This window comes from Thermobia domestica, chromosome 8 (assembly GCF_964235325.1).
Source record: "Thermobia domestica chromosome 8, izTheDome1.hap1.1, whole genome shotgun sequence".
Lineage (NCBI taxonomy): Eukaryota > Metazoa > Arthropoda > Insecta > Zygentoma > Lepismatidae > Thermobia > Thermobia domestica.
Window position 1 is genome coordinate 88,772,271 of NC_137461.1, and position 22,196 is coordinate 88,794,466.

At 38.2% G+C, this 22,196-nt stretch overlaps 1 pseudogene across 1 annotated transcript in view; it reads right to left on the reverse strand.

Annotated features, from left to right (window-relative positions):
* The window catches only part of LOC145693046 (glucose dehydrogenase [FAD, quinone] pseudogene), a 52,720-nt pseudogene extending 34,626 nt beyond the window's left edge, over positions 1 to 18,094 (reverse strand). The window contains exon 1 of the transcript XR_014132702.1: positions 17,970 to 18,094. The product of XR_014132702.1 is annotated as a glucose dehydrogenase [FAD, quinone] pseudogene, transcript variant X2 (transcript). The remainder of the gene's footprint in view (positions 1 to 17,969) is intronic.
* Between the last annotated feature and the right edge of the window lie 4,102 nt (positions 18,095 to 22,196).

Genomic DNA, 22,196 nt, shown 5'->3' on the forward strand with positions numbered 1-22,196 from the left:
TTTTTTTTTTTTCAGAAGACTTGGAAATTTGTTCTTAGAGATTGTTGATTCATTCCTGTCCTTTTTTTCCCCGCTTCTCAAGAATTTTCCACTCCTCAAGAAGTGTTTCTATTCACCCCACTAATTAAAAATCATAACAATAACCCAGTAAATTTAAATTTTGATTACAAATAATTTACAAAAGGAAAGCTTTTACTATGAACGTCAGTAAATGAAACAACAAACTACAAAATAGGCATATGTTCAAATGCAACAAATATGAAAATGTCATACTAACCAAGAAAGTTTGAGAAGCGCTAAAATACCGTGTAAGATTTCAGTAACACATTAATGCTACTGGCGTCTACCTCAGTGTTTCCAACTCAGTAAACATTTTGTCACTGCCCTGAATACTTTAGCCGTATAAGACTATGTTAAAAAATTTCAGTTTTCTTGATTAATTTATCGTCCAGATAAATCCAAAACTAATCTGGAAGTTTTGTTTCTATTCACCCCCATGTTTCTATTCACCCCATTTGACGGTAAAAATGACAGTAAAAATTAAATATTACTATTGCGGGCACAATTTGGATTTAACCCCTTCAGTGCGTAATTTTCAGATACGAACCGCTGTAAAAAGTGTAGTTTTTTTTTTTTGGGGGGGGGGAACTTTGGATGTTGATTCTACATCTGTTTCAAAATCACTTACATCAGAATCACTAATTAATAACTCTTGCCTGATGTCAGCATCGTTGAAATATCGTTTTGAAGCCATTACTGTGCTGTCTGGTCTCAAACAAAACAAAGAATGAAAACTGTATTTGACGAAGCCCAAACTCTATTTTAATTTCTTTCTTTTCCTCTTCTTCCTTTAATTAAGCAACAATTGAAACCAGCTGAGCGCAAACTAGCTAAATATTGTCGGGATAACATTACTCATATTATAGGCAAGTATATTCGCCATACGCAATACAAAATAGCCAAAGCAAAATGAAAGCGTATATATACGCCACCCACACTGAAGGGGTTAAACAGCATCAGAAGTATCACTGTTCGTCTCAGCGACTCCGAAAACTATAGATTCGACAGTAATATGTCATTTTCGATCATTTATATATATATATATATATATATATATATATATATTTACATCAGCTAATGCTTCTGGCAACAAATACTATTCGAAGCTTTCTTGCACCCACTGGAAAACGTGAAGTATATTAATATTTATTTGCATATATTGTTATTGTAGACTGTTCCCATAATGCCCACCGACTTCGATTTTACAAAATTTGAGAAATAAATTTCACTTTTTATTTAGTGGTCAATTTGAAGGCATTTTGTTATACTACCATTAAGAAACCCATATACATCATATTACGAATCAATCATTATGGAACAATCTTATGTGTGACACGCAGCAGTGGTACCAATCTTTGAAAGTTTCATTTACAACTTTTTTCTTTTTTAACTGATTTTGTGAGTAATGGTGCATTCAGTATAAAGGTACAACAAGATATTCTTTCTCTCTCTCTGTCCCTGTGTGTGTGTGTGTGTGTGTGTGTGTGTGTGTGTGTGTGTTTGTTTCTAGTTTCCGGCGTAAGCGTGTGGATACTACCAGGTATACTTTCGTGTGTACAAATGCTAGTGTGTGTGTGTGTGGCGCGGGTATATGAACTATTAATTGGGATCGCGTAGTGGAACTTATCAATATTAGTACGTACATACAAACGACTGTTACTTCACACGATAACTTTGGACGAATGCGAATTTTTAAATTCTGCTTTTTGCAATAAATAAGTAGAGTGATTCCTCTCGAGGGAGTTCCCCTAAATGGTAGCCCCTACCATGTCCAATTAAATCACAAATTGCCGCAATCGTTTGTACATTGTTTGTACAGAAATGTACAGGCCAAATTTTCGTTTGTACACTATTAGGGGCGCCGCCAGAACGAAAACAAATTGGGGCTGTTTAACTGGTACCCCCCCCCCCACCAACATGTTCTATTCAATCACTAATTATCGCAATCGTTTGTACTTCGTTTGTACACAAATGTGCACCCGAAATTTTCGTTTGTACATAATTAAGGGCGCCGCCAGAACAGAAAAAATGGGGGCTGTCTAAGTTGTAGCCCCCCCTCCCAAAACCAATTCAATCACAAGTTGTCGCATTCGTTTGTGCATCGTTTGTACAGAAATGTGCAGGCGAAATGTTTGTTTGAACAAACTTAGGGGCGTCGCCAGAACGAAAACAAAGTGGGGAGCTGTCTGAGTGGTAGCTCCCCCCACGATGTCCAATTGAATCACAAAGTATCGCAATCGTTTGTACATTGTTTATACAGAAATGTGCAGGCCAAATTTTCGTTTGTACACTATTAGGGGCGACGCCAGAACGAACACAAATTGGGGGTTGTCTAGCTGGTAGCCCCCCCCCCCACCATGTCCTATTCAATCACAAATTATAGCAATCGTTTGTACTTCGTTTGTACAGAAACGTGCAGGCGAAATTTTTGTTTGTACACAATTAGGGGCGCCGCCAGAACAGAAAAAAATGGGGGCTGTCTAAGTGGTAGCCCCCCCCCCACCATGTCCAATTGAATCACAAATTGTCGCAATTGTTTGTACTTCATTTGTACAGAAATGTGCAGGCGAAATGTATGTTCGCACGCAATTAGGGGCGCCGCCAGAACGAAAAAAATTGGGGGCTGTCTAAGTGGTAGCCCCCGACCATGTCCTATTCAATCACAAATTGTCGCAATCGTTTGTACTTCGTTTGTACAGAAATGTGCACGCGAAATTTTCGTTTGTACATAATTAAGGGCGCCGCCAGAACAGAAAAAAATGGGGCTGTCTAAGTGGTAGCCCCCCCACCATGTCCAATTCAATCACAAGTTGTCGCATTCGTTTGTGCATCGTTTGTACAGAAATGTGCAGGCGAAATGTTTGTTTGAACAAACTTAGGGGCGCCGCCAGAACGAAAACAAAGTGGGGGCTGTCTAAGTGGTAGCCCCCCCATCATGTCCAATTGAATCACAAATTGTCACAATCGTTTGTACTTCGTTTGTACAGAAATGTGCAGCCAAAATGTATGTTCGTACACAATTAGGGGCGCCGCTAGAACGAAAACAAAGTGGGGGACTGTCTAAGTGGTAGCCCCCCCCCACCATGTCCAATTCAATCGCAAATTATCGCAATCGTTTGTACTTCGTTTGTACAGAAACGGGCAGGCGAAATGTTTGTTTGTTCACAATTAGGGGCGCCGCCAGAACGAAAACTAAGTGGGATGCTTTCTAAGTAATACCTCTCCACCATGTCCAATTGAATCACAAATTGTCGGAATCGTTTGTACTTCGTTTGTACAGAAACGAGCAGGCGAAATGTTTGTTTGTACACAATTAGGGGCGCCGCCAGAACGAAAACTAAGTGGGGCTGTCTAAGTGGTAGCCCCCGACCATGTCCAATTCAATCACAAATTGTCGCAATCGTTTGTACGTCGTTTTTACAGAAATGTTCAGGCAAAATTTTCGTTTGTACACAATTAGGGGCGCCGCCAGAACGAAAACAAACTGGGGGCTCTCTAACTGGTAGCTTCCCACCAACATGTCCAATTGAATCACAAATTTTCGTAATCGTTTGTACATCGTTTGTACAGAAATATGCATGCGTAATTTTCGTTTGTACACAATTAATGGCGCCGCCAGAACGAAAACAAAGTGGGGCTGTCTAAATGGTAGCCCCCACCATATCCAATTCAATCACAAATTATATCAATCGCTTGTACATCATTTGCACAGAAATGTGCAGGCGAAATTTTCGTTTGTACTCTATTAGGGGCGCCGCCAGAACGAAAACAATGTGAGGGTTTGTATAAATGGTAGAAGCATTAAAAAAATGTGTCACATTTATGGAGTATTTTTCTAACAGGACTTTGTTCACACTATTGTGTGGTTTGGTTTGTTCACACTATCGTGTGATTCACTATATTGATCTTATCCTAACGATGATGGAATTAAATGTTTTTTTTTTGTTTTTTTATATTTATATTTATACTTACAATCATTATTGCTGAGTTAGTTTTTCACTCCTCGGCTCTTATTATTAAACTTATTCATTATTTCTTACGTGAACTGAATCCTTATGAGAAAAATGTATTTTTTTCTTTCTATCTTGCGCAGAAACCGTTATTCTCATCTCGTACAGGAAATTGATAAGTGGAAGATATAACAAATCCACAAAGTAGACTGTTAAAGGGAAAATTATAACACAGTATTTTGTTTTATATGATCATCTTCATTAAACTCATTTTGCAGAAACTATAGAATGCATGGTGAAGTATTTTGGTGCATTCAGCATTCTGATTTACGAGTAGAGTTGCTAACTGGCCGGTATTTGCTGTAATTTTGATTAAGGCCGGTGACCGGTACAAACTTCTTATTAGACCCCTTCTGACCGGTATTTTGGAATCTGCAATCCAGAATATAACATTGAACATCGAAATTTTTCAACAGTGCCTTTACAAACACAAATTTCCGTTGTATTATACATTATCGATATTTTTTTAACGTATGGCAGTTTTTTTTTTTTATTTATTTAACATAACAAATTTGATAACACTTATATTTTATTGTAAAAGAATTTTATTCATTTATTGAGAGTAGAAAATGACTTTTTAAAGCAATTTCCTTTGTTTGAAGTGAAGTTTATAGAATAAATTTCATTTTATGAATCAACTATTGTTACATAAAGATTAATATCCAGTATTATTCATCTGTTTCGATAATTTTAAACAAGTGGCAATTGCTGGTAAATTATAATAACGATCAATACAGTCTTCAGTTTCTCATTTGTACAGAGAATTTTGAGGGTGTGCCGGTAATTTTGTTTTCCTGAGTTGGCAACCTATTTACGAGGTTTTGTTTCAACTCTGCTACGTAGTGGCTCCGTACTGACACTCCGCATGCAAATAAGTATGTAAGGCTACCATACGCCCCGGTTTCTTAAAATTTGTCCCGGTGTGCAAAAATTTTAATTCTTGTCCTGTTTTTTTCTTTATTATTATTATTAATTACATATCAAAATTTCTGAAAAGATAATAAAATCGACTTATTCCTTTTGCTTTCAATTCCGACAATACTATAGGAACAATTTCATTCTAATCTTTATTATTATTGCAATCGCTGCTTCCCCGGATATAACATGCAATATTTAAATCCTCCTAAGTAGCACTCTTATCACTAAAAGTAAGAATGTATACCCCGAGGTGGCAACAAATTCTTGTGACGTTGCAGACCAGCCCCGAAAACACATTTTTTTCTGCTTCAGAAAAACAATTATGCAAATTGCTTTCTTTTAGTTCGCATTTTAGGTTAACAACAATAAATTAGCAACAAATTAGGTTAACAACAAGAAAAATCTGGATATTTTTCTTTATAGACATGTAGAGCATGTAAAGGTGGTATGCGTAATAATATTGAAAATATAATTTTTGCCTAAATATTGTATGTTCACTGATTGCGTTTATATTGTATAACAGCTTCTAGCTTCTATAATAATTTTTAGCACTGTTGATTAAGTATGGACAGTGGCGTATTTACGATTTTGTTTCGGGAGGGGCTTTGCTAACTTCCGGGGGTGCTTTGCCTGAAAATACGAAAATTCTGCAAGATATTTCATATACTTTACTATAGTAAGTAAGATTTCGGTGGGGGGCTTGAGCCCGGAAGCCCTCCCCCTAAATACGCCACTGAGTATGGACTATATTAATACATTATTTTAAGTTGTATAACTAGTGCGATACTGTAGTAAAATTCGAAAGATAAAATTAATACAAAATGCAATATTTATTACTAATTTGTAAGATGTCCCGTTTTTTCTGTTTTCAAAAAGTATGGTAGCCTTAAAGTATGCTAAACCATACAAAATAAATTGTACTGTAAATAGTACCCCTCTGATAGTGCTCTCAAACGGGTCGGGTTACGGGTCGGGTTGTCGGGTCGGGTTGTCGGGTCGGGTCAGTCGGGTTAGCTCGTGTCGGGTCACTCGGGTCGGGTCGTCACATTCTTCACTTATTTTCTATACGGAATACTATAAAGAGCTTTGTTGTGGAATTCAATTCGAAGTTGGTGAATGAATGATACATGTGACTAATTGAAGGTAAAATAGTAATAAAATTTTAATTTTACCCTATATTAACTAATTGGTATTGTAATTGTAATTAATATTACTACTGACTTTTTTCCTTTCTGCGTTTCTATGTCAAGTTAAATGTCACATTAAGTGAAATTGAAAGAAATATCTAGTTAACGTCCCACGTTATGCACCAACGCTAAGAGAGAGAGTGATGATGAGAAATAATTGAAGTGGTTGAATGAAGAAAGTGGGAGGAAATGGGAGAACACCGAGAAAACCCATGCACATGGGGTTTGTCCACCAGAAAACTTACTTGGTACGAGCTGGAATCAATACCCATGGACCTTCGGATCAAACATCTGGCTTTGGGCAGGACACATTATTATTATTATTATTATTATTATTATTATTATTATTATTATTATTATTATTATTATTATTATTATTATTATTATTATTATTATTATAACTTTAAGAGTGCCCAAGAAAGTTCCGCCGCCTTTTCACCAACACCTTCGAACATTGGTATGTAACCTAAGACGTACCTGGAATATCAAAAATCGTCTCCATCAGCCTCGACGACCTTCTGAAAACGTTCTGGAAGGCCATGGATTCCATAGCAGTCGAACTTGGTGGGACGTGAAGTGAAGAAGATATCAAGTGCATATTGAACCTCTACTAGCTGTTTGAATTGGCGTTCTCTAAGGTGATTGTCCAAGGAATGGAACAGGTGGTAATCGGACGGTACAATGTCCGTGGAGTATGGCGGATCCAATAGTGTTTTCCATCCAAGGCGTAGAATGATGTACTGGGTCATTTTAGCCACGTGGGGCTTAGCGTTGCCTTGTAACAAGAGGACCCCTTTGCGATTCAGAACTGCTGGATCCAGACAGTACACAGTTGCATTGATGATCTGACCAGCTGGTAGCAGTTCCCGATGGACGATACCTCGAGCAGTCCACAAAATGCACAGGAGAACCTTATTCTGGCGTGGTGCTGGCTTGGGCTGTTTTTGAACCGGTTCATGGGATGCTAACCAACAATGACGGCGCCGTGGAGCTTCGTACAGGACCCACTTCCCATCACATGTCAACACCCTGTTCAGAAATTGCTCCTTCCTCAGACGAGACACCAAAGAAACACAGGTGTCTGCTCGCGTTGCTTTCTGGCTCCAAGTCAAATCATGTAGGACCTATCAACCCAACTTGCAGTGCTTCCCAAGTTGATGGTGGTGGAGCAGAATGGTTTCTCCACTTACACTGAAAGGTAGTACCAGTTCCTCACATGTCTGTCTTCGCCTCAATTGCTGCCCGAAGATCTTTATTTTGAACATATGTTTGTCTTCCGGCACGTGGTGCGTCTTCGAGTGTTTCGTCACCGTCCTTAAACCGTCATACCACTGCACTCACCGCGTAGTCACGACACCCTCACCAAAGGCCTGTCATATCTTCCGCTCCGCGGAGCAGCAATTTGAACTCGTACAGCAAACAAGCCCTTATTACGCTCTGTGAAGGCCCCATGTTCACTCAGTCCTTACGCACGTTCACGGTGCATCTGAACAGCCACAACCAAGTAGTATGTTGGATATACTCACTAGTGTTGCTCACGAGACCTGGTTTGGGGCATTCTCGTTTCGAAAATGTGTCGTGAAGGTAGTCTCGTCTGGAAAAGTGCATATGTTTCTATTGAAAGAGCTCTGTCTCATCTCGTACCCTTTCATGAAAATTCTGTCTCGTCTCGTCTCGTCTCGTCCAACAACTGACCTTCACCTTATATCCATTCGCATTCAACTCACGGTGTGAGGGCCAATTGAACACAGACCTCCACAAAGAGACATAACTTTCTTGGTCACCTTCAGATTATTATTATTATTAATGCTGGAGTAGTGATTTGACTTTCTCCGCAATAAAATACTTGCTAATTTTATATAACGTTGCAAATATCTTCTAGATAAATTAATCAAGAAAACATAAAAGGTAATTCCCTACAGAATGATATTTCAGTGCAATTAGTTCCTTATGATTCTATCAGACAGCAACGCTGTTTTTAAATAGAAAAATCGGAATGTTAACGTGATGAAATTGTTGTTTGTTACACAGCAAAAAATATTAAAAGAAGTTCTATATACATTCCTTTTTAGAAAATAATGTTGTCTTCAGAACTTTTATTCTTTTAGCCTTCAGAACTTGTCTTCAGAACTCAGTCAAATTTTGACTTTTGAACTTGATTGCCTAAATTTTAACCTTGGAAATTTGGATGTGGAGTAAAATAAAGAAGGTTAGCAGGGTAGAGAGGAAAACGAATAAGGAAATGCTGAAAAAATGCAATAGACGAGAGCAATATTAGACGATATAAGGAAGCGAAAAATGGACGGATCACAAGTTTTGATCTTGCTAAGGGATTGCATTCTGAGGGATGTAGTAAAGGGGGTGATATCAGGAGAGCGAGAGTGTGTAAGAAGGTTGGAATTGATACATTGTAATAAGGAGGGTGGTACTTTATGTTGGGTTGCGAGGCAGATATTAGCGGGAAATCGCAAAAATGGAAGCTTCTTACCTAATTCACGGAAACTGGCCAGTTTATTAATGGGAGAACACTGAGGAGGAGGAGGAGGATAATTATACTACAAGTAAAAAAGCCGAAACAATGATTTATGCATAAGAATTGGTCAGCATTTTTTTCTGGTGGCAGTTTTGTAAAGTTCTAGCTCTCTCAAACTGGTTAGATTGTAAGTTCAAGTCACTCGGGTCGGTTGTCGGGTTAAGTCACCTCGGGTTGGTTCACTCGGGTCACTTTGGGTCGGGCCAATCGGGTCATCTCGGGTCGGGTTGTCGGGTCGGGTCAGTCAATTTGGGTCACGGGTGGGGTCGGGTCGGTCTTCAACACACATAATTTCCACGAAAATTACAATATACCACGGTTTATACCTCATTGGACTTCCAATAAAACGTTTTCAATGATGTGTACACCATGTCACCATTTTTGTATGAGGGAATGTCTAGAGGGATTTTGTGGGAATTTGATGGAGTGTAGATTCCTGTGTGTGTGTGTGTGTGTGTATGTGTGTGATACCTTACAGGATACAAGATGTCGAGGAAGTGTGTAAATAAACCGGACAATTTCTGTTATGTATGTGGGGAGCTGATATTTAAATCACAATGTCGATGTTTTACTCCACTTGTGAGGAAGTGTTATCAGTTATATTTTGGTTGCTGTGTAGGAGACCAGGATAAGAACTGGGTTCCTCACTACATTTGTTGTACTTGCGTGAAACGTCTGACTGGGTGGGCAAATGGTGGACGAAACATGAACTTCGCAGTACCGATGATCTGGAGGGAACCAAAAGATCATTCTTCAGACTGCTACTTTTGTATGACACAGATAAAAGAAATAAGCAGTAAATCTAACCACACAGTACAGTACCCTAATTTGCATCAGCAATTAGGCCAGTTCCACACAGTGCAGAATTACCTGTACCGGTACCTCCTCCTCATCTTACGGTAAATTAGGATTTCGTACTTGAGGCAACTATTGAAATTCCAAATGAAGATGATGATCCTACTTATGTAGGAAGCACATCTACATTGGATTCCCATCTGATAACTCCGGTGAACTAAATGACCTCATACTGGATTTAAAACTCTCCAATACACAGACAGAACTTCTTGATTCTAAACTTAAGGCTGGAATCTGCTCCATCGTGACACTAAAGTGTGTATTTTTCGAAACCTTCATACAGAGTTTCAAAACTACTATTCTCAAGAAAATGATTTAGTGTATTGTAATAATGTCTGTGCTGTGATGGATAGACTTGGACATGCACATATAAGTACAGAGTGGAGATTGCTTATTGACTCTTTGAAAACTAGTTTTAAGGCTGTCCTTTTGCACAATAGCAACAAATTTCCTTCAGTGCCTTTGGCTTATGCAACTAATATGAAGGAAACCTATGAAAACATCGAAATAGTGTTAGAAAAAATTCAGTATGAGAAATACAAGTGGACCGTTTGCTGTGATTTACAAGTCATTTCTTTGTTAATGGGTTTGCAGCTTGGTTATACGAAATATTGTTGTTTCCTCTGCGAATGGGACAGCAGGAACAAAGCGGAACATTACATCAAGAAGGAATGGCCAATGCATGTATTAACTCCTGGACAGAAGAATGCTGTTTATTCCTCACTGGTGAGCAATGATTAGATAATTCTACCTCCTCTTCACATAAAGTTGGGGCTCTTCAAAAACTTTGTTAGGACAATGGACAAAAGTAATGCAGGATCTTGTTACCTCAAGGAAAAAAATCCTCGGGTTAGTGACGCTAGGGATTTTTGTAGACCCCCAAATAAGATGTTTGATTCGTGACCAAAAATTTGAGGATCTCTTAACTCTGGTTGAGAAAGCAGCTTGGTGTCCATTTAAATGTTTAACAGAGATTTTTTAGGAAACAAGAAAGCCCCAAATTACCGTGAAATTGTGAGTGATTTCCGGCAATCATTCAATGAAATGGGTTGCAACATGTCCCTTAAAGTTCACTTTCTAGACTCCCACCTGCATTTCTTTCCTGAAAAGCTTGGTGCTGTTAGTGATGAGTATGGGGAACATTTTCATCAGGACATTTCCTCCATGGAGAAGAGGTACCAGTGACAGTGTAGTTCAAAAATGCTAGCTGATTACTGTTGGACACTTAAGAGATGTTCCAGAAACCAAACACAGAAGAAAGTCGACAACTAAAACATATTAGTTGAGGTAAGTAAGTGTCCATTTATTAAGAAGATACCACTCACTTCTTTTGTATTATTTATTAAGTAGATATAAAATGGTGACACGGTGTATACATCATTGAAAATATGTTTTATTTCAAATCCAATAAGATATAAACCGTGCTTATATTGTAATTTTCGTGGAAGTTATATGTGATTTTATCTGCACTAATGAATATTGTAAAATGAACAGTACACATAGCATATTTTTTATATAAATATGTTTATTTCTCTAGATAGAATAATGCTATTCTTATGAAACTTAGAGGGCTTACTAAGTATAAATCAGGCTAACATACAATATAATTTGTGCGTTTATATACCTAAGGTACCCAAGCTACAAGTATGAAAATAGTTTTAAAAAAAGAAAAAAAGAAAAAGAACAGAAATTTGAGGGGAAATTTTCCGAAAACACCTCTGTCACGGGAAAACTGAGGGTGATGGAGAAAAACTGATTGCAGATTCGAATTCTACGTGAAAAGTTCTATTAGAATCAGACATTTTCTTCCGTGTGCCAGAGAAAAAGAATTTTTTTTCAACTAGTGCAATAGGAACCATTTTCAAACTCATCAACCGTTATCCAAACCGGTTAATGTTGATCGCAGATATTAAAAATACTCACATCCGTATATTATTTAATACAAACGAAAATTTTACCTGCACATTTCTGCACAAACGATGTATAAACGATCGCGACAATTTGTGGTTCAATCGAACACAACTGGTGGGGCTAGCACTTAGACAACTCCCCTTTTTTTTTCGTTCTGTCCACGCATCTGATAGCTTAGAAAAAAATTTCGCCTGCGCATTACTGCTCAAACGATGTGCAAACAATTGAGATGATTTTCTTTTGAATGGGACTAGGGGGTGCTACCAATTAGGTAGCCTATACTTTGTTATCGTTTTGGCGCGCCCGCAATTGTGTACAAACGAAAATTTCGCCTGCAAATTTCTGTACAAAACCGTAACAAACAAGTGCGACAGTTTGTGGTTGAATTCGACATGGTGGGAGGCCTATCAATTAGAGAGCCCATAGTTTGTTATCGTTTTGGCGGGGCCACATTTATGTGCAAACGAAAATTTCAGCTGCACATTTATGTACAAAGGCGTACAAACAAGTGCGACAGTTTGTGGTTGAATTGAACACGGTGGGAGGGCTAACATTTAGACAGCCCCCCACTTTGTTTTCGTTCTGGCGGCGCCCCTAATTGTGTACAAACGAAAATCTCGCCTGCACATTTCTTTATAACTATATTCAAACGATTGCGACAATTTGTGATTCAATTGCACATGGTGGGAGGGATACCATTTAGACAGACCCCGCCCCCTTTGTTTTCGTTCTGAGGTCGCCCCTAATTGTGTACAAACGAAAATTTTGCCTGCATATTTCTGTACAAACGATGTACAAACGATTGCGACAATTTGTAATTGAATTGAACATGGTGATTGGGCTATCACTTAGAAAGCCCCCCACTTTGTTTTCGCCCTGGCGGCGCCCCTAATTATGTACAAACGAAAATTTTGCATGCACATTTCTGTACAAACGATGTAGAAACGATTGCGACAATTTGTGACTGAATTGGACATGGTGGGGGGCTATCACTTAAACAGCCCCCACTTTGTTTTCGTTCTGGCGGCGCCCTTAATTATGTACAAACAATAATTTAGCCTGCACATTTCTGTACAAACGATATAGAAACGATTGCGACAATTTGTGATTGAATTGGACATGGTGGGGGGCTACCACTTAGACAGCCCCCCCCTTTGTTTTCGTTCTGAGCTCGCCCCTAATTGTATACAAACGAAAATTTTGCCTGCATATTTCTGTACAAACGATGTACAAACGATTGCGACAATTTGTGATTGAATTGAACATGGTGATTGGGCTATCACTTAGAAAGCCCCCCACTTTGTTTTCGCCCTGGCGGCGCCCCTAATAGTGTACAATCGAAAATGTGGCCTGCACATTTCTGTACAAACAATGTACAAACGATTGCGATACTTTGTGATTAAATTGGACATCGTGTGGGGAGCTACCACTCAGACAGCTCCCCACTTTGTTTTCGTTCTGGCGGCGCCCCTAAGTTTGTTCAAACAAACATTTCGCCTGCACATTTCTGTACAAACGATGCACAAACGAATGCGACAACTTGTGATTGAATTGGACATGGTGGGGGCTATCACTTAGAAAGCCCCCATTTTTTTCTGTTCTGGCGGCGCCCTTAATTATGTACAAACGAAAATTTCGCGTGCACATTTCTGTACAAACGAAGTACAAACTATTGCGACAATTTGTGATTGAATAGGACATGGTCGGGGGCTACCACTTAGACAGCCCCCAATTTTTTTCGTTCTGGCGGCGCCCCTAATTGCGTGCGAACATACATTTCGCCTGCACATTTCTGTACAAACGAAGTACAAACTATTGCGACAATTTGTGATTGAATAGGACATGGTCGGGGGCTACCACTTAGACAGCCCCCATTTTTTCTGTTCTGGCGGCGCCCCTAATTGTGTACGAACGAAAATTTCGCCTGCACATTTCTGTACAAACGAAGTACACACGATTGCGACAATTTGTGATTCAACTGGACATGGTGGGAGGGGCTACCATTTGGACAGCCCCCACTTTGGTTTCGTTCTGACGGCGCCCCTGATTGTGTACAAACGAAAATTTCGCCTTCACATTTCTGTAGAAACGATGTACAAATGATTGCGAAAATTTGTGCTTGAATAGGACTTGTTGGTGGGGGGCTACCATTTAGACAGCCCCCACTTTGTTTTCGTTCTGATGGCGCCCTTAATTGTGTACAAACGAAAATTTCGCCTGCACATTTGTGTGCAAACGATTGAGACCATTTCCGATTGAGTCTGATAAGGGGGGGGGGGCTGTCTAAATGGACGTCTCCTTTTCACCTCTACTGTAATTAAATTCTTCCTCGAGAAAATCTGTAATCAACACTGTCAGTAGCTACGTCCTCGACTAATATACCTTAACAAGTACAGCTTTATTTTCGTATATTTTTCAACAGTTAACCAATTTAAAACTATCGCAAACAAGAATATGTAGTTAACTTCTTAAATACTTCGCTCGCCGAAACCCGTTCAGCGCGTGCAACAAGCAAAAACAACATGTTTGGCGTCTCACAAATGGAAAAGGGGGAAAAAAGAGAAGGAAAAGCAGCACGGCAGTGCCTTTGGCCTTATCGCAGTCAGAGCTGACAACATAGTTTCGGTCGTCACTAACGCGAATAGACCTACTAGCGGTGTACAAGAGTTATACAGTTACAATATACGTCGTGCCACAGTAGCGCTACAGGCGGAATGTGCACGAACTACAAATGAATATGTTCCCTTACAAGCATCAGTCACTGTTGCACCCTCTTTACATTCTACACATCCTTTTTTCTCCCACTTTTTGACCTTGACAAGCAGAAGTACCAGGTTTTCCGAGTTCACAACCATAAACTGTTTGTGTACAGAGTACGTTTTCAGTTCTTCGAATGACTGTGCGCGCGAAGAACAAGGGTGATGATCGGGCTACCGTATACGGAAGTCAGTAACACCCGGTTGCAATAATAAATGTAAAATACAAATATAGAGCCTTGACAATGCCGTGAGGATGAATATATATATATATATATATATATATATATATATATATATATATATATATATATATATATATATATATATATATATATATATATATATATATATATATATATATCCCTCTCCTTTCCCCAAGTCGCGGTTTGAATTTGGATTTAAACGGTATCAGAAATGTCACTGTTCATCTCAGCAACACCGAACACTATGGATTTGACACTAATATCTGTCATTTTCCATTATTTTTAATATTATCCTCCTCTCTCTCCCTTAAGTTGCACCGTCATTGTGAAATGATGATAAAAACAGTCCCAGGCCCGAACCTCGTGTATGTGGCGAATTTGATCGAGATCAGTCTCGTGGTTCAAGAGTTATTAAGTTATATATATATATATATATATATATATATATATATATATATATATATATATATATATATTCTTCCTCCGTAAGTTGCACCATCAAAGTGGAGTGATAAAAAAACATCCCAAGCGCGAACCTCATCTTTGTTGAAAATTTGATCGAGATCGGTCAGGTGGTTTAAGAATTAGGAAGTCACAAACATAGTCACTTTCATTTATATATAAATATAATATAGATTAAATTGCTATTGTGGGATAGGTCGGAAGATACCTGACCACTCCTTGGTTCCCACTGCCATATTGGGAAAGATCCGCTTTTTAATTTTCGTCTTCATGGAAAAATATGTTTCTCATGCTCTAACATGTGTCAATATTTATGTTCCGTTAAAAGTGGCTATTTCTGGCTTTCCAGAATCAAACAAGTGAACGATGTTATGCCTCAATTGACCAATCGCCAATTTTCGATTCTCGAGATTTTTACATCAGTGACTAGGAGACAATGTAAATAATAATAATAATAATAATAATAATAATAATAATAATAATAATAATAATAATAATAATAATAATAATAAATGAAACCCTACTATTTGCTTAAACGTTCAGGAAAAGTTATTCGACCAAGCGCCAAGAACTGGATCGTATTGGTAACTTGTTTGTGTTTCCTTCAATATCTCAGCACGATGTTTTGGTCGTTGGTCAATTGGTGCGTAACATGTCCAATTTATGTAAGAGATAACTAGAAACATTTTTTTTTTTTTTTTTTTTTGAAAATGTTGAATCAAACTTTTTATTGCTCTTCTCGCTGGTCTAATGGCTAACGTGTATGTATTTAGTTCACGTGGCCGGGTTCGGTTCCCTGCGGGAGAGCACAAAAAATTAATTTCACAATCCTTTACTTTCATTAATCATCCATCTCCTTTAGCATAAAGGGCATATTCGTGGGACGTTAAACTAAAATATTTCATTTCATACTTTTTATTGTTAAGTTTGATTCCATGTGAATAAATTCTAGCATTTGGAGATGGTACGATAAAATGAAGCATATTTTAATGAATCTTTAAAAATAAACAAATCTAAAATCAATCTTACTGAGATTATTATTGTAATTATTATTATTATTATTATTATTATTATTATTATTATTATTATTATTATTATTATTATTATTATTATTATTTTGTACAGTCTGTGTTGAAAACCACTGTATTATTTTCTCTTATTTGAAATATGCATTCAAAACATGGTATTTGAACATAAGTCTTGTCGGGAATACGTTAAATTCTTTTTCGAGTAATAGACATTACTAACTGACTATAAATTCTGTATTATACTGTTAGGCTTATATGATTTTGGCTGCTTCCGGGTCCTTCTGTGTCTGAAAAGCGACACCCAGAGCCGGTGACTCGGACAAAAATTGCATCTTAGGGATCCGATGACCCTTACCTATGTCACCACTGAATCCTACAAGCGGCTCCCAATCTAAGAAGGAAAGCAAAGCCTTTCTATTCGTAATGTTCAACTATAAAGACACTAACCATGAGGGTTCACGGTTAGCATTAACGTTAAGGTACTGTGTCGGTCAAGCTTTCTGACAACTTGACTGCTAGAATTACTGCCTTTATCCAGGACACTTGCTTCTAGTTAATGTAGACCGTGTTCCCAATCTGGTAGGCCTGAAGAACTGATAGAAATAAACTAAATTCCTAATTACAAATATTATGAATGTTGTAAGAAAGAGGCGTTAAGTTAAGTATCACTATAAACAGTGGCGCCCACCCCCCTTATGTCCATGACGCACCCCCCAATTGTCTATCCGTAGGTGTTCTTCCATGAAAAAAATCTTCTTTTCGATTAATTTTTACACCCCCTCAAACATTTATATAGATTTTTACCCCCCCCCCCAATATTTCAATGACGCACTTTGCGTCATAGCCCCCCTCTGTGGGCACCCCTGCTATAAACTCAAAATACTATTAAGTTAGAACTGTAATTCCATTAAGAAGAAAAGTGGTAAAAAAAACTCTAATAATAATAATAATAATAATTCAATGTGTATTTGAAGTCGCAGAAGGGGTCAAACCAACGAGCGGCAAGGAAGGGGACGTGAATTACTCAGGCTTCTCGAAGGGGAGCACCAGGTCAATAAGTTTGAAAAAAAAAATTAAAAAATGAAATATTTAAGTTTTACGTCCCATGGTTATGCCAGTTGGGCTTAGGAGACGGTGATGGTGAGAAATGAATGAAATGGTGGAATGAAGAAAGTGAGAGGAAACGGGGAACACCGAGAAAACCCACGCACACGGTGTTTGTCCACCACAAAGTTCACTTAGCGCGAGCTGGAATCGAAATAAGGAACCCCATACACCAGAAATGAATGCCCTACGACTGAGCCACCGCGGCCCCGAACAAACAAGTTTGAGAACCAGCGCTTTAGAGAATAAGAGGCATCCCTAATAGCAATGGGCCACCTACTTAACTCTAAATTTCACTGTAGTACACAATCCTCTTCACTCGACACAATGAAATTGCCTACATAAAGGTGATTTGATTTGATTTGATTTGATTTGATTTCATGTCATATCAGGACCTACAGCTTAACGTGGGATCCGAACCACATGAGCTCCTACGCCAAAGGTGCATACGCTAACCTCTTAGTCACGAGAGAGCTCTACGTAATCGTTGTATCTATCACTGAGATCTATTTTCTAAAATTTTTATTGTTCTTCGTACTTTGGAAAGGCTACGTACGACGTAACCACATGAACTCCCATCGGAAGCTGAACCCGGATCTCCCATGTCAAAGTCAAGTAGGCTAACCATATATTCACTAGGTAGTTTCAACTTCCAATAAAGATTTGGAAGGAATTAATGAGGTAAGCCTTGTTGTTATTTTAAACGGACGTTTATGGATCACGGAGCAAGAACATAATTAAAAAGAATGAGTATTTCTGAGTATGTCTGTACACAGGACACCATATTTCGTTTGAAGTTCAGTTGTACTTTTTTTTTTTAATATTAATTAAATATTGAGCAGAATGTTGTTACTCTTGAGAAGTATAAACTTTTGTAAATTGAAGTTAAAGCATTCAGTACAGGAGAAGATTAATAGATAAAATTGAATGCGTACATACCGACTATATAACCTGTGAATACACCCGCTCACCGTTCTTCGTATTATCCGAATGCTGCTTAAAAGAATGCCTATAGACTATAAGTTACTCCTACATTGTATACAGTATGCTTCACTGAATACTTATGCCAAAACAGGACATCAAAAGCTAACATACATACGGTGTAAGTTGTATGCACGTAGTTTAGTACTTGTTTTTAAAAGCTTTTCTGAAGGAACTTACTTTAGTATAATGTGTACTTCTTTGTCTAAAATTCATCATGCAAGTAATATTTCTGTGAGAGCCTTCGTATAGATTTGTTGACTCCATTTTCACGCGAAAACAATAAGTACTTTATTTCCCACCTTTTATTAATCTAGGTTAGAGCGTGGGACTAAAGGAAGACATCATAAGTTAGAACAATAATTATTCCGTCCCTAATTAATATACTTTGATTGCAATGTAGAAGGTAGAAACAACCTTTAATGTCACACATTGTAAATTGTTCTGGTAATAACTTCCTTTTTATAATTTGTCTATTACGTGATGGAACCTAGTTTTATAATATTATTTTGACTTTCGTGCCTCATTCATTTCAGATAAGTACATTCATTTCTTTTTCGTTATTGGAGTACTTCTTATGCAAGAAGAAAAGAAAAGCCGTTATAAGAATTATTCTTTCCGGATTCATTTTTAACTTACTGTAGTTTTTAGCTCTATTACCAAATTACTATAGTCGTGCTATTTTCGTGAAACTTACGTGAAAACCTGACGTTGATAAAAGACAGCAGTGACAGGCAAACTAGAACACCGAAAGTGTAGTCGATGGTTTTGTAGACATACTGCTTGTGGACCCATGACTCCGTGTACAATGCCACGGTTTTGCAGACACACTGCTCGTAAACACATGACGACCCATACAATGCCATGGTTGGTTTTGCATTTGTACTGCTCGTGGACACATGACTACGCGTAGAATGCCATGGTTTTGCAGGCGTACTGCTTGTGGACCCGTGAATGCGTACAAACCATGCGTTTGCAAACATACTGCTCGTGGAACCATCACTATGCTTACAATGTCCTGCTTTTCCGGCATACTGCTCGTGGACCCATGACTACGCGTACAATGCCATTGTTTTGCAGGCATACTACTTGTGGAGTCACGACTACGCTTACAATGAATGGCATGGTTTTGTAGGCATACTGCTCGTGGATCTACAGTATGCCTCCCGCGTACACTGCCAACACTTGCTTCTTTACGTCATCACTTCCTGTCATTTCCTCATTGTGTTCTCTACTTTTCTCATATTGTAAAAGCGGACTCCTAAGTCAGTTCCCTACATCGACCAGTTGAGAATAACTGATATAAAGCGTGTAATAAATGCTAGCATTTTTGGTTGGGAAAAAAGTACTGAAATTGGTGGGTGGAAAGGTGGGAAGACAGTTTTTGTTGGAAATTGGGTGGAATAAACACTATGCTAAATAATAATTATACTACATCACGGACGCAGTTTTAACCTTTTCTACCAAATTCAGTGAGTCTAGATATTTGCTTACTTGGAAAAAATATGTCTTGAATTGAATATCGAAATAAGTATATGAATATCAAAATTTCTTTAATTTGTTGACATCTCGTGGAAGAGTGAAATACAAATAAATTGAATTTGACATAATCGCAATGCTGGAAAATTTCAAATTTTCACGGTCCGCTGTGGCTCAGTGGAAGAGCGTTCACCTCCAGTACGTCAGGTCCCTGGTTTGATCCCAGCTCGCTCCAAGTGAACTTTGTGACAAACACGGTGTGCGTGGGTTTTGTCCGAGTTCTCCCGTTTTCTCCCACTTTCTTCATTCCACCAATCTGTTCATTTCTTATCATCACCGTCTCGTTTAGCCCATCTGATATAATCGTGGGACGTAAAACTGAAATATTTCCTTTCATTTTTCATGTCAAATGTTCACGATTTACGAGGAGTACTTAATACTGAGGAACTTAGCGTTTAACGTCTTCAGGCAACAAGGGAGCTTGGAGCACAATAGAATACTACTGCACATACTCAACTGGATCTAGAAGTAGCGGTAGGTCCATTGTATCCTTATACATTGAATACGGTAAGGACACTTAAGTATAACTTGTTCAATTCAGCAACGAAAAGAGTTGTTCACAATATTTTGATCGCACAAATTCACATATATGGTGCAATGTGTATGCTATGCATGTGATATGATGCATTTTGCTTGTATAGATATTTCAGCAATCGGAATGCAGACAACACAGCTATATGCTGTTTTGTCGGTTAGGACCAACCACGCTTTGTCATATTTAATAGCATCTGGCCATAGAAACGTGTAAGTATCGTTGAACGCCTGCCTTAGGCCACATTGCCATGTTAAATGAATCTTGTAGCTGTCATAAAAAAAAAAAAAAAAAAAAAAAAAACTTGCAACCTTGAAACCAAGAAAGGTATTTCCACCTATGCAGCACTGCACTCTAGTGGACAAACAGTGAACCTCCTCATGAAAAACGTGTATTTTGGCGCACTCCCCCCTCCCTGTCCAAAATAATCCGTTGTTTCGGAAGTGTTTTTTTCCTTTATGCCAGAGGGAGGGTGATAGCAGGTAGCAAGCAAGACGTCCCAGAAAGTTGCACACTGTTCGACTCCTTGCAAAATGAAAAAAATGTTTTATGACCCTTTCAAGACTATGTACACAGGTGAAATATGGTAGGGTTTCAAGATTTTTTTTTTTTTTTTTTTTAAATGACAGCTACAAATTCTTCTAACGTGGCAACCCCCTCAAAAGCATTGGCTTCACCAGATGGCCATGTAATGGTGCAACCAGAAGAAAATATAGCAAATGATCCCCAAGAATTGACTTGGGCGTGTTTAGTAGCTACATGCTAAACACGCTACACATATTTTTTCCACTTAGGGTTCATTTATCCGGAACTGGCTACTTAGTATATTTTTCAAGATAAGGGTTTCACACATGGGTAGTTCACTGTATTTAATAGCTTTGTGTGTGTATATATGAATGCGAATATGTACGTATGAGAGGGGGGGAGGAATAACGTTCAGCAATTCTTTCAAGTATGTGACAAACTTTATTTATCTACATTCTCTGAAGTTTTCGTATCCATTTTGTGAATACATTTTACTGTATTGGATCTAGAACTGAAGGAATATTAAAGAGCTATTATTCTAATTACGTACAGGTAAGATAAAAACAGAATAAGATTTGAGTGCTTCTTCTACCAGTTTTTCTACACTATAAAGTTCTCTGCTGCCCATCAGTATATTTGCTATGGAAAGAGATTTTTTCTTACTTTTATTCAAGCTGTTTTATTTTACTTATGGTAGTTCGTGATTGTACTCGCTTTAGTGAGAAGTAGCAAAATTTCATAGTTTCAGCAAGATTTTTTTTTAAATATATATATTGCCGCGTTTAATATTTACATTTTCCGTGCAATCTGAGAGAGGTCGGGGAGCTTTTTTTTTTTTTTTTTTCACTTCATGTCTTGCTAAGCTTACGTCTCAATATCTTTTCTACTATATTATGTTGTGACACATTTTAAATAAACTTGCATGCGTGGCCGCGGTGGTTCAGTGGTAGATTTATACCTCTGGTGTATGGAGCCCCTGGTTCGATCTGAGCTCGCGCCAAGTGGACTTTGTTTTCTTGCGTTTCTCCCGTTCGGAGTTCTCCCGTTTCCTCCCACTTGATTCATTTCACCATTGCACTCATTTCTCATCATCACCGTCTCCTTTTTACAACATGTACGGATAACAAGTGCAAACTTAAAATTTGATGAGAATTTCTTGATTTGATGGGGATTCTATTTGGTAGAATTTGATGTACGTAAATTTCGAGTTTGTAACCCCAAAAGTTGTGTGCTAGCTTGAAAACATTGTTTCAGCAACCCCTCCTCCAAATTCTAAAACTTGGTTCAACATAAAAAATCCGAGCCTTATTGACAAGTTGGGAAAAATGTGTTATGTGTATAAAAATAATAATATAATAAAACAACATGACGTAAAATTAAGGAAAAGGTCGAAATCGGAAAGAAATATATAATAGACATAAGTCGGCCAGAAAAATACGTCGAAATTGAAATGGAGCTGGTGAAGTCAAAGAGGGACTTCTATTCAGATTAGTTATTTTCGACGGGCCGATGTATGACATAGGAGCTGGCTTTAATGATCAAAGCCAATACTGAGAAAATAGATTGAACAGTGAAGGGGAGGGAACGAG